Genomic DNA, 13,744 nt, shown 5'->3' with positions numbered 1-13,744 from the left:
GGTTTGAGCACTTCTTACCTCAGCCCATATGAAGTAGGGATAGAACCCACTTAGAATCCATGTTGGAGTATCCCTAAACACCCAAAATCACAAGATTTCAATACTAACTTCCCAAAAACGTGTAACAGTGGGGAATTTCGAAAACTGGGTAGAGATGAATGGAATACTCACCACAAAACTTAAATAGAATTGTAGAGGATGAGAAGAGCGACGCGTGACCGCAAACGGCTCGTCAATCGGAGCTCCGTAGCTCAAGTTATGGTGGTTTGAAGATCAAAGAGAGTTAGGTTTTCTCTCTTCTCTTCTCTCTTCTCAATTCAGCGCCCCACACACCTTCTTTAGGGCAAAATGAGCTGAAATGCTCATAACTAATGTTTATATATGTTGGGTCTTGGGCCCACTTAGGCCCGGTTCACTTATTTTTGTCCGTTTGCCCAATTTTGGACCAAAACCTTTAAGATTAGCACTCTAAATCGCACTTCAAATATTTCTACCTCTCCTAATTATAATCCCTCATTTCTTAATCTTATTTACTCATAATCAATTTTCTCAGCTGCAGTACCAGACAGGTCTCAGCCGGTACTGCCGGTCAAAATTCCACTGCGCGCTTTTACGCAGAAAACTATGTCTTCTGACTCGGAAAAATTCACTGAATCCAAAAATCATATTTAAATCATCAAATTCCAATTGCCAAATATTCCAACCATATTCGCTCCTACTTAACTCATTATTTAATTAATTTCGGTTAGACCGGGTATTACAACTTACTCCCATTAGCTTTTCGGTATATGCATACATCAACAACATTTTCTTCAAGATCAAAAGAAAGAATGGTATTATTCAACTTAATATACCATTATCAATATACCATTATCGTGAGGTTTGTTTCAATCCATATATTGATTTCTTAAGTTTACATACCATATGACTTTTTTCTTCATTTGGAAAACTTTCAAGTTGATCCATATAAACTTCTTCATCAAGATCACCATTCAGAAAGACAGTTTTTACATCGATTTGATGTAACTCTAAGTCATAATGAGCCATAAGTACTATAATGATACGCAATGAATCTTTCTTAGAAATAGGTGAAAAGGTTTCTTTATAATCAATACTATTTTTTTGTGTAAATTCCTTGGCAACAAGTCTAACTTTATATTATTCAATACTGCTGTTTGAGTCTCACTTAATTTTGAAGACCTATTTACAACAGATTTAGCATCCACTGGCAATTCAACAATATCCCAAACTCTATTAATTTCCATAAATTTTAGCTCTTTTTTCATGGCATCAATTCATTTTTCTAAATCATCATTATTTATAACTTGTGTAAATGAAACTGGATCTTTAGATATTCCAATGTCTTCTTCTTGTAAATAATTCTCATAATAGTTTAGAATAGCTGACTTTGTTTTTCTTTGAGATCTCCTCAATGGTATTTCTAGAGACTCATTTCTTTATAATATTTGTAAGTTAGTTTTTTTATTTGGAATATTATCATTCAAATTTTGTTCGTCACTACTAATGTGTTCAACAATAGTTGAAACAACTCTTTAAGTAGGTGTGAATAAAGAAACACTAACATATATAGAAACATTAACTTTAATTTTTTTTATTTTTACATTTTGATGATTTTCACTCCCACTAACTTCACCATTTTTAAAGAATTTGGCATTACCAGTTTTTACCATTCTTGGACTATGATTTGGATAATAAAAATATACCCTTTAGACTTTTTTGGAAAGCCAATAAAATAGCCACTCATTGTTCGAGAATCTATTTTTTTCTTCTAGATTAATTCTTTAGAATAGTTTTATTAGGAATTCTATTTAGCAAATACACAACAGTCTTTAATGTATACATTCACAAGAATTTGGGTAAAAAAAATTGCTCGTAATAATTCTAACCATATCCATTAACGTTGATTACGCCTTTCTGCCACACCATTTTGTTGCGGTGTGTATAACATTGTGTATTGTGCACATATATTATGTCTTTCTAGAAGTTTTGCAAATGGGCCAGGACATTATCTTGTTTCATTATGTTTTTCATAATATTCACCGCCTCTATCTGACCTAACAACTTTCACCTTTTTGTCTAATTGTCTTTCAACTTCTTTAATATAAATTTCAATAGCATCAACCTCTTGAAACTTTTCTTTAAGCAAATAGACATATCCATAATGTGAAAAGTCATCAATAAAAATAATAAAATATTTTTCTCCACCAATAAATGAAGCATCAAAAGGTCCGCATACATCAGTGTGTATAATTTCAAGAAGTTGTCTTGTTGCACCTTTCTTTTTTGTTTGGTTTGTTTTTTCTTAATATAATTAACACATAAGCCATGATCAATAAAATTTAGATTTTGTAAAATCTCATTCTTTACTAATCTTTTCTTTCTTTCTTTGGATATGTAACCCAAGCATTGATGCCACAAAAAGGCAGAATTTTCTTTAGGCATATTTAGTCTAAATATGTTATTCTGGCACTCAATCAAAAAATTGATCAAGAAGTTTTAATCTGTATAAGCCATCAATTAGAACAACATAACCAACAATATCAGAATTTCTAAATAAATTAAAACAACCATGTTCACCATTAAAAGAAAAATCACAATTATCCAACTTTAAAAGAGAAATTAAATTCCTAGACGTTGAAGGTATATAAAGAGTCTTAGGTAAATTTAAATGAAAGTGTGTAGCCAACACCAAACGATAAATTTCCTATTCTTTCAATGTTTTCACACGATTTTTCATGTAGAGAAACATCTTACTTTGACTTGTGGTTTGAATAGTAAGGACTCGCTGCATTATATTAGATACATGAGTTGTAGCACCAAAATCAAGCCACAAAAAATTATGAAGAATATCAATTAAATTTAATTCATAAGTACATACATATGTTTCAAATATACATTTCTTTTCGAACCATATTTTACGTTTAGAACCATCTTTTTGAAAATATCCTTTCTTCCTATAAAAATGATACTATTTTGCATTAGCCTGTCATTTCTTCTTAAAATTCTTGGGCTGTCTTTAATTTCTTTTCTTATTTGCCAGCTTCTTGAACCAAGTTGACAGAATGACCACTACAGTTTTTAAATCTATTTTTTTCCTGTATATTTTTCAATCAATTCATTAACGTCCTATTTTTTCTTCATAATATTCTAATTAATTTGAAAAACTCCAGAAGATAGTGAATTCAGAATGAACTGCATCATAAGGAGTCATCAACTATTATACCCAATGATTTTAATTTTGCAGTAATATTAGTCATCTCAATAGTATACTCTCATATGCTCTTAGACCCATCAAACTTCATGGCCGTGAGTTGTGACATTAATATATACTAGCGAGTGACTCACCAATAGAACAGAAGCGCTCTTCCACAAACGCAAGATATTCTTTAGCACTTTTTGTTTGTGGAAGGGTAGTCATTCGAATGAATATAAGACTCAATCTATTAAAACGTTGCTATGTCTTAAGTGCATACTTCTCATCCTCATCATTATCATAAGTGACAATAGATTTTTCTTTCAAAAGTGAAAATCAAGTTCCAAAAGATCTAAATAGAATTTCACTTGCTCACTTCATTAAAAAAAATTTAAGCCATTAAAGATGGTAAGAAAGGAAGCTTGTGAATGAATTGAAATAGTAATTTAATCGTACAATGCTTATATTAATTTTAATTTTATCATCTATTCAAATTACAGAACATAACAAAGTATATTATAGTTCATCTTTGGGTAAAATTCTATAATATACTAACATACAAATAAATGTCATATTTATCATACTTGAAGATTGAAATTCTCTGTGAAATACATATATCATTTTTGAACAATATATATATATATTTGACTCAAGAATAATAAATTTTCTCTTTCAAATAATAGGAAAGATTTTTATTTGGATAAATCTAATTCTAAAATTAATTAACATATTATTAACTGTATTGGCATTTTATATTATAACTTGGTCACTTTGATATACACAAGTAATAAATAATCAAAATAAATTTAATACTATAAATAAAATATTTATATATTTTTATAAAACTAGAGTACATCATGTACTCAAAATAAATTCATAGTTGTCATCAAGACTAAACATGAATTCAATATTAAATTTATACATGAGTATAATTTATGGTCAAATTAAAATTTTCAAAAGAAAATATGTAGAACATATACAACCACAAATATCCAATTTTGATGGCTTGAAAAACTGAAATCTACTAAATTAAAATTCTACTATACATAATTAATCAAAAAACACCGTGGACATCATAATTTTTTTTGGTGGAAAAAGTGGGTCAAAGACCCGAAAACGAAACACAAAACTAAAACTACTTTCTTATTCTAGGAACACTCGAGTAATCTAATAGTAAAGTGTGATGAATATCTGAAGGGGCTATATCAAAGATGTGGAGGCCAGTAGGTAGATCGTGGTCTTTTCTAGCAAGAGGTCTGCTATTGCAGTGTGAGTCCAATCAACCTTATGAAGATGTCTGTCTGGTAAGTAGTTTATTATCTTCAACAAAGGCAGAGCATGGGTGAGAAGATGGGCATGATAAATCTCACTGCTGTCAACAAATCAAATTCAATAATGAGTTGTTCAAACCCATTTGCAATGGCTATTTGTAGACTTTTGATAACACCCTAAAATTTAGCATGGTTTATGGAGCAACTTTTAACATTGTACGCAAAACCAACGATATATCTGGACATATGGTCTCTAAACACTCACCGGCAGGTGGCATTATTATTATGAACAATGAGAACCATCAACATTCAACTTGAGGTAATGATGCAAAGGAGGATACCAATGGATGAGTCGATCACCAGTCATAGCCTATTTCTTTAGTGGCAGTTTGGATGCATTAAAAATTTTCATACTCCAAACTTTAATGGAATCAATTGCTGCTTTAGGTAGAGTAATCTTATTATCGGATATCAGTTTGTTTTGATAGAACCATAGGGAAGATAAGGCTATACCGAAGAGGCATGACCAGTCCTCTTTTCTAGTAGTGTTCCTGATGATCCAATTATGAAGGTCTAAGTTAAAAAAAATCATGGTTCAGGCCGTGCTCAAAAAGGATCTACCAGACTAGCTTCGTGAATGGGCAGTTGTAGAGAACGTGCAGGGTATCTTCCTCTCTTCTATGGCATCTCGGACAGTCTGACATATTTGAGAGGTGTCTTTTATGCTGTTCTACATTCGTTAGAATGGCATCATTAGTCCTCAACCAAAGAAACATATGACCGCACTCCAGATTTTTCCACTTCCAGATGAGTTTAAAAATTTGCTTCGGGGGAGGTTGGACAGCAACAATATACTAGTAAGCTATTTTCAAGCTGAAGCATCCATCATGCGTGTTTTTCCATGCAATTCAGTTAGCTTCTTTCCAAGGGGAAGGTGGAGCCATGGCCAAAATCTTCTTAATCACCGTGTCTGGCAGCCATTCCTCTATTTTTCTTGCATCCCAAGACCCTGAAATGGTAAGACAATCCATGAGTGAAGCCTCTAAATCCACATTAGAAATTACTAGGGAATTGCACTGACATAGGCTCCCCATGTTGGCACCCAATTATGAGTCCAGAATTTTATTTGAGACCCATCTCATATCCACCATATAGAATTCTTCTCCACATCTTTCCATGTAGCTCCGATCCCCTTCTAGAGTTTGGACATGCAGTTTTTCCTAGAAACTCTTACTAAAAGATCATTCCCACATCTATATTTGGATATGAGTATTCTAACTCACAAGAAATCTTTTTTCTCAACGAAGCCCCAACCAAGTTTCATCATGAAAGCATGGTTGACATCCTTCGCATGACGGATTCCAAGGCCTCTCGCGCTTTTAAGGTTGCTAACCTTTTTCTAGCTCATAAAGTGAACTTTCTTTTTCTATTATATTTCTCCCCACAAGAAATTTCTACATTTACGATCAACCAACTCATAAGTATATGAAGGTAAAGCAGTTTGCATAGTATAACTAGGAAGAGAGGATAGGATAGACTTCACCAGTGTCCGGAGGCCAGCAAGGGAGAGAGTAGAAGCTTTCCATTTGTTGAGCCTTGAGTTCATTTTATTAATGACATCACTATACGTGTCCTTATTAACTCTCGAATGTAACAGGGGGACTCCAAGATATTTTTCTAAATCACCCGTTCGAAAAAAATGCAGGTCATTGCTGATCTCACTCCTGACATTATGGTCAACATTATTAGAGAAAAATATTCGAGTTTTGTCATTGTTAACTTTTTGTCTGGAACTCCTACAGAACTCCTCCAAAATCTTACTGATGACCTCTGGTTGACACATATCAGCCTCGAAAAAGGGGATAAGATCGTTTGCAAAGCATAAATGAGAAAGTTCAAGCCCATCCCTTTTCAACTAGATAGGTTTCTAAAAGCCATGTTCGCAAGCCGCACTAATTAGCTGGGACAGCCTATCGATGCACAGGACAAAGATGTAGGGTGAGATTGGGTCTCCTTGTCGAAATCCTCTGGTAGGAGTGAATTCGTCCAAGGCTTTCCCATTTCAAAGAACCCTCATCCTTGTAGTAGCGATACAGTAATAAATTAATTCAATACAGTGAGCCGGTAACCCAATATCCAATAGCATATCCTTGGTAAAATTCTATTTCAGCCTATCATAAGCTTTCTCAAAATCAATCTTTATTTCCATCCAGCCTTTAGTGCCCTTTTGTGTCTCATGGAGTGAATAACTTCTTGGGATATGATAATATTATCGAAACTGTGTCTCCCAGGGACGAAGTTGCATTGTGTTGGTTTGACCAATTTTTCCATCACAATTCTGAGTCTATTGGCAAGAATTTTAGTGATAATCTTGTATGACACATTACACAGACTAATCGGCCTCATTTGCTTCAAGTTAGTGATCGTATCAACCCTAGAAATTCGCATCAACATTTAGTGATCTCAATATCTTTAGGATTGTTGAAGATCCTTCCCACTATGTTGCACACATCAGAACCCACTAGATTTCACTTGGTTTGATAGAACAGAGCTTGAATACCATCTTTGCTTGGCACTTTAAGATTACCTATGCTAAACACCGAGTTTTTGATATCCTGAACAGAAAGAACACAGCTAAGAAAGTCAACATCAGTAGTGGATAGGGCAGGAAAGGAATTTTTAAGAATAAAAGGAATATCTGGAAGATTGTCAAATCAAAGATTAGAGAAGAAATACTTAGCCATGTCCTGAAGGATGGAAGTATTCAAGATCTAGGCACCCTCATCATTTTGAAGCAAGATAATTTTGTTTCTTCTTCTTTTGGCCATAGTGGTTCCATGGAAGTACTTGGTATTTCTGTCTTCCATTTCCAACCACTTCCACCGAGATTTTTGGAACCAAAGAATTTCTTCCTGATTAAAGATCTCTTTGTACTCCTTCCACAACTGGGTCTGAAACTCATCGATAAAATTGTTGTTATCGTTAGATAAGGAGGCCGTGATACCCTTAAGTCTTCTTAAGATTTTGTTCTTACTTCTCTGAATATTTTTGAACACAGAATAATTCTAATCTTTAAGAGACTTCTGGAACTCCTTAGTCCCATTAGGCCATGAATTTTGCACTTTCCAGTTAGTGGAGACCATATTGTGTAAAATCAGGGTGGGTGAACCATGCTGCGAGAAAACAGAACGGACGACGACCTATATTCGGAGAAGGAAGGGGAGACAACTGAAGGAGAAGAGGGGTGTGATCAGACTTTAACATAGGAAGGTGCTTGATTCTGGCCTCAAAAAATAAAATCTGCCGGTCAAGGTTACCAAGCCCTCGGTCAAGTCTTTCCATCAGGTTGCCTCTTTTCCAAGTGAAGGGTCAACCAGAGTAACCAAGGTCAATAAGTCCACACTCCATAACACAATTTTGAAAGTCAGAGCATGGCATTAAATTCCCCAATTAAGTACCAAGGACGATTGATCCCGGAAAATAAGGTTTGAATATGGTCCCAAAGATCACAATGGGTATTTCTCTGAGGGTTGTCATAGACAGTAGTAAGATTTCACACATCAGAGTTTCTCCCAGCGACTTTCATGTGAATATACTGCTTATGATGATGAAGAATATCTACTTTCCAATTATCCGTATCCCACAGACACCAAATCTCTCCGGAGAAGCCAACAGCTTCTTCCACAAAACATCCATCAAACCCCAAATTCTTTCTGATCTTGTACCCCTTATCGCCACTGATATGAGTTTTCAAAAAGATGAGGAAGGTAATATCATGCTCTTTCTTGAGATCACGAATGAGAAAGGAGAAGGATTTACTCCTCGCACCTCTACAATTCCACAGTACAAGATTCATTAAAAAAGTTTGTAAAACAAATTGGTCACCAGAGACCAAAACTTGCTTGGGGGCAAACCTCCACTCCTCTAAACCAGCCTTGTCAATTTCGACTTGCATATCTTCCTTTTCATCCCAGTGTTACTATTCATGGCTTCATTCGGGAGTTTCTCTTCCTGTTTCTCCTCAATAAGACCTTCCTTCGATATCCCAATCACCACGTTTTTACGCCGAGAAAGGGGTTTGGTTAAGGAAGCTATTTTTGACCACAAAAGAATCAAGGACATTATTAGCTATTTTAGAGACCTCATATGCTTCTCTTTGTTCACGCTCAAGTCTTCTCAAATCTTTCAGCATCTCTCATTCCCGAAATTCTATCTCTTCATTTCTAGAAGCAGAGCATTTGGGTTGGGTGTCCTTCTTCTCTGGCTCGGTGCAACAAGGGTGGAAACCACAAACTTACCTTTATTTTTAGTGGTAATATTAGAGGAGCTTGGGCTATATTTCATTTTTGGGTCTTTCCTTTGGGTCTGAAGATTCTTACCTACCCCTGGCTCAATGATCTTTTTATGAATACGGTTTACAGTAATTTGGACTTTTTTAGCCTTTTTTGTTTCAACTCTATTAGGCTCATTTTTGCATGTTGATAGGCAGTGACGAACCAAGAAAATTTTAGAAGTGGGGGCAAAAATATATACACTAAAATAAATTTTGTTAAATATTATTAATTATATAAATAAATAAAAATTAAAAAGTTAATAAACACTTTTATTCTTAAAATACTATTTATTATATATAATTTATAAAAATTAATTTTTTATTTCTAAAACTTGAACTTAAAATATTTTAATTAAATTATAGATGACTTGTTATCTTAACTATTTTTTTTATACACATTTAATAATAAAAGACTGACTCAATTGATACATTAGTAACTAGTGATACACTAGTATAATTTAAAACTAGAATTATATATAAATACTAAAAAAATTAAATATGTATATAAAAGCATGTTTATATAAAATAATATAACCTTAATTTACAATTTTTTTTCTTTTTTTTCTTTTTAAAATAATCAAATTTGTTATATATTTTTTTAATTTAATTTTGATATAATGTTAGATGAAAAAATTTATTCATTTGTTTAATTATGTATTGTAATTAAAATATTTTGTCTTTACTATTTTCAAAAATAAAAAATATATTCTAAATTAGTAAATTAATTTATTTATTTTAAAATTTTATATGCAACACAGGTACATATAATAAAACAAAAGATAAAAAATAAATAATAAAGATGAATAAATTGAGAATAAAATAAAATATATAAAGTCATGAAGAGAAATATTAGATTAATACCTAAACTATAATTGTTTGAATTAAAATTTGTAATTGAAAATATCAAAAAGAAAATTAATGAAATTAGAAGATACATAGAGTTATAAAAAGTTATAGAAAAAAAATATGGAGAATTTAAAATTTATCTTTTGATGAACAGAAAATGACTACTAGATAAGGAATAAAAAAATATTAAAAATATAAAAATAAAAAAAGAGTGTAAAAGAATAAAAGAGTGACCATACAAAAATTAAATTTAATTAGTTAAATAATAGTAAAAATAATAAAAAAATAAAAAAATAAATTTATAACTTTAGCCAATTGAGTATAATTTATTTAACGTGGAGTCATTTAAAATTTAAAATAAAGATACATTATTATATATAACTATTTTTTTTTAAATGAAAACCAGTGGGGGCAAGTGCCCCCTCATGGCCCTTACTGGGTCCGTGCCTGTTGATAGGAGTAGATCATTCCTCATGCATAAATTTTGCATTTAAATCTTTAGCATTCACCGAATCATCTTGATAAAGAGCATTAAATCTGGATCCTTTCTCATTTGAGGGGACAATAATAGCGTTATCTCTTTCTAATTCAGGTTGATCATCCTTAACTATAGTAAGACCTTTAAATCCCGTCTTACCTTTTTCAACCTTCTTTTTATATTGTTTTCGTACACTACAAGAAAAAGTAAAATTTGTAATAAAAAAATTGTTACAAAAAATTGAAATTTTGAAACAAAAGAATTTTGTAATAAAAAAAAGGGATCGTTGCAGTATGTCCCATTACAAAAAAATTTTGTAATAAAAAATGGAACTGTTACAATTCAAAGTGATATTTTGTAACAAATTTTTCTGATACAAAAAACCAGAAGTCGTTATAAAAGTGATAATAAATTTTGATCTTCAAAATATTTTTTGTGACAATCTAATTTTTTCTATCATAAAATTTTGTTACAAAATATAACTTGATTTTGTAACAATTTTTTAATACAAATTGCATGCATAATTTATTAAATTATTTTTTAAATTAATTATTTTACTAAGCAAGTCTACATTTATATAATATGTAAAAACATACATAATTCAAACATGTCTCATTTTGCTAAAATTGTTTTAAAACAAAATAACATTAGTGAGTACATTGATTAGGTCTACAAGTTATATTTCTTGCACAAGTTCAACCAAAAGTTAAAAGTTCTAACATAAATTAGTGTCTCTATGAATCAAAATATTCTTGAGCCCTCAAGGTAGCATGTGGTCACCATTTTAGCACTCCTGTAAATAAGAAAAACCGAAACAAAAAATTAGAAACAAGATATAACACTAATTATAATTTTTTCCATTAAGTTTTATCCAAAATGTTTAGAAAAATTTTGGCAGAACCTCTCCTAAAACTTGGATATTTCCACCATCTACGGTTCTAACAAAAACAACCAATTCACAACTTATTTTTCAGCCAATACACAACCAAATTTATTAAACCAAACAATAGGACATTTGTCATTTCTCATCCATGACATAAGTAAAATGTGATAAATAGATCCATATACAAATTAAACTATACTAATAATATAGGAATCATCTAGGAATATGTATTAACATCATAAGCAATTTTAGGAGTAGCTTTAGTTGTCTAGTTTCTTTCATTGTCAAAGCGCGCTATGAAAGAGTTCATCAATGACTTGTTGAGCTTCCAATTGAGCTTTCATTTGAGCTAATTCTTCTTCTTGCCGTGTTTGTTTCTCTTCAAGTTTTTCTTTGAGTATATCTATTTCCTTTGTTAGCACCTCACAATCTTGCATTGTCTCTTGAAGTTGTGCTTGAATCCTTAACTTAGATTTTGAAGCCTTTATGCCATAACTTGCAACACTTTTCTCACCTCTCACAAATAAAAATAGTTCATTTGGAGTGATAGGATTTTTCGAATCATAGAATTCATTGATCATACAGCTAATATCATCCTGCACAATCTAATTTGTGATTTGAAAATAAAGATAAAATTTAACTTCCGTGCAACAGTAAAAGGAAAAGGTTAGTAATATTACATCAATTTGTTTAGCTTTTTCATTGACCCATTTTCAGTTATTCTTTCGATGAGTAATTTGCCACAATTCTTGAATGTCAAGCTCGACACCAGTTCTAGGAGGGCGCTGCAAATTTTTTAAAGTTTAAAATATCACATGTAGTTAAGTGCAAACGTGACATAGCAAAAAATATAACACCAAATTAAAACTTCAAGACTATTTACCTGATCACGTCTAACAACTTAAAATGATCTTCGACCAGCAATATGTGGTAAAACATGATGCTTTCTATTATCTTTGTTTCTTAAACTTTTTTCCTATAGAAGACCAAACTCACAAAAGACAAAAGGAGTTAAGTTATAATTATTTCATTGACCTAAAATAGCAAAACAATATAAGAACACCTCAATGGTTGTCACATTGAATTTTGTGACAAATTAATTTTTTGTTACAAAATAATTGGAATTTTTGAAATAAAAAAAATTGTTACAAAATATTTTGAATTTTTACAACTTATTTTTTTTTGTTACAAAATATTACAATATTTTGTAACAAAACACCATCTCGTTACAAAAACTAACATAATTTGTAACAAAATAAAATAGGTTGTTACAAAATATTATCATGTTTTATAACAACTTGTTTCCTTTGTTACAAAACATTATTCTTATGTAACAATCACTCATTATTATTACAAAAGACTATTTTTTTGTAACAATTTTAAATTTGATACAAATTTTTTGTTACAAATGTTCCATTTTCTTGTAGTGGTACCATCATCTACGGCCCAAAGCTTGGGGGATCTTGGTTGATTTTTTTGGCATGATTCGGAATAGGTTCACCATGATCTTTGCCCTAATCCTCGGGTTCCTCATTATTCTGGTAGGTCTCTGCTCCACCCTTACCACTGTGGTAATGTCCTCTTGGTGTTCTCATTGCATAGTGGTGATTCTAGACACAAATAAGCTATATGGCCGTATTTTTCACATCCAAAACAAATCAAATGGAGACCTTCATATTCTATGTTGAGTTTACTCTCGAGAACCGAGATATTGGGAACTAGTTACTTTGAGAGATCTATTTCTACATATATTCTTGCGAATTTATCTCGAAAATGAATCGACGTAGTCTGATCAATTTTGAGCATAGTACCAATCATCGATATGAAATGCCATAAGAACCGATGGTTGTATAACTCAATCGAGAGTTTAGGAATCTGGATCCAGGCTGCTATCTTCTTAACTGCTTTCTCATATTCGAGGAAGAAAGGCCTTTATCTCTGCACGATAAGATAGTGCCCTGTTATCATTCAGGGACCTCCAAGGAGAGCATGAGAATAGTCTTTTTCATCTAAAAAGTGAACAAGAAAGTAATCACAGTTCATATGAATTACATTCATCGTAACTTTCCTTACCCAATCACATTTAAAGCGTTGTTCCACGTACCCAAGCGCCATCCTCTTCCCAATAATTTTTACTATAAGCGCAGCGTGCCACAGTTTACACAATTCATCAAATTCTTCTTTAGACACAAGAATGACCGAACACAGGTCAAAAGGTGTTTTCTCTCCTACCCAGCCTTTCTCCTCTTTGTACCATCAATCCTCAGGGTTAGACGCCTCTTCATCGATATCTTCCAGTGTTACACCTAGAGTTTCCACTGAGGGACCAGTCATTTTCAGCAAGGAGTCTTTATAAGATGCCTCAAGGGCAACGTTGGTTTCTGGGGTGTCATCAACTGATATATCAATGCCTTCCACTGGTTGGTTGAGATCGACGTTATCTCTAGATTTCACTTTCTTTATACTTCGGAGCAGCAAATCATCTTCTTGCGGGAATGCCCTAGGAGAGCGTTCCTCAATAGCCATTCTCCCAATATTATTGACACAAAAAAATTATATTTCCTATCACTTAGTTACTAGTTACTACAACAAATGTTATTATTTTATAGACATCATAATTAGACCAGAGAAAATCACATACTTTCAAAATCTGACTCTGATACCACATGTAAACTTAATTTAAGCGGAAGCATTGATTAGGAACTTAAAAATTGTGATT

The sequence above is a fragment of the Arachis hypogaea genome, chromosome 3 (genome assembly GCF_003086295.3).
Source record: "Arachis hypogaea cultivar Tifrunner chromosome 3, arahy.Tifrunner.gnm2.J5K5, whole genome shotgun sequence".
NCBI classification, from domain to species: Eukaryota; Viridiplantae; Streptophyta; class Magnoliopsida; order Fabales; family Fabaceae; genus Arachis; species Arachis hypogaea.
This window is presented reverse-complemented; position numbering follows the sequence as displayed.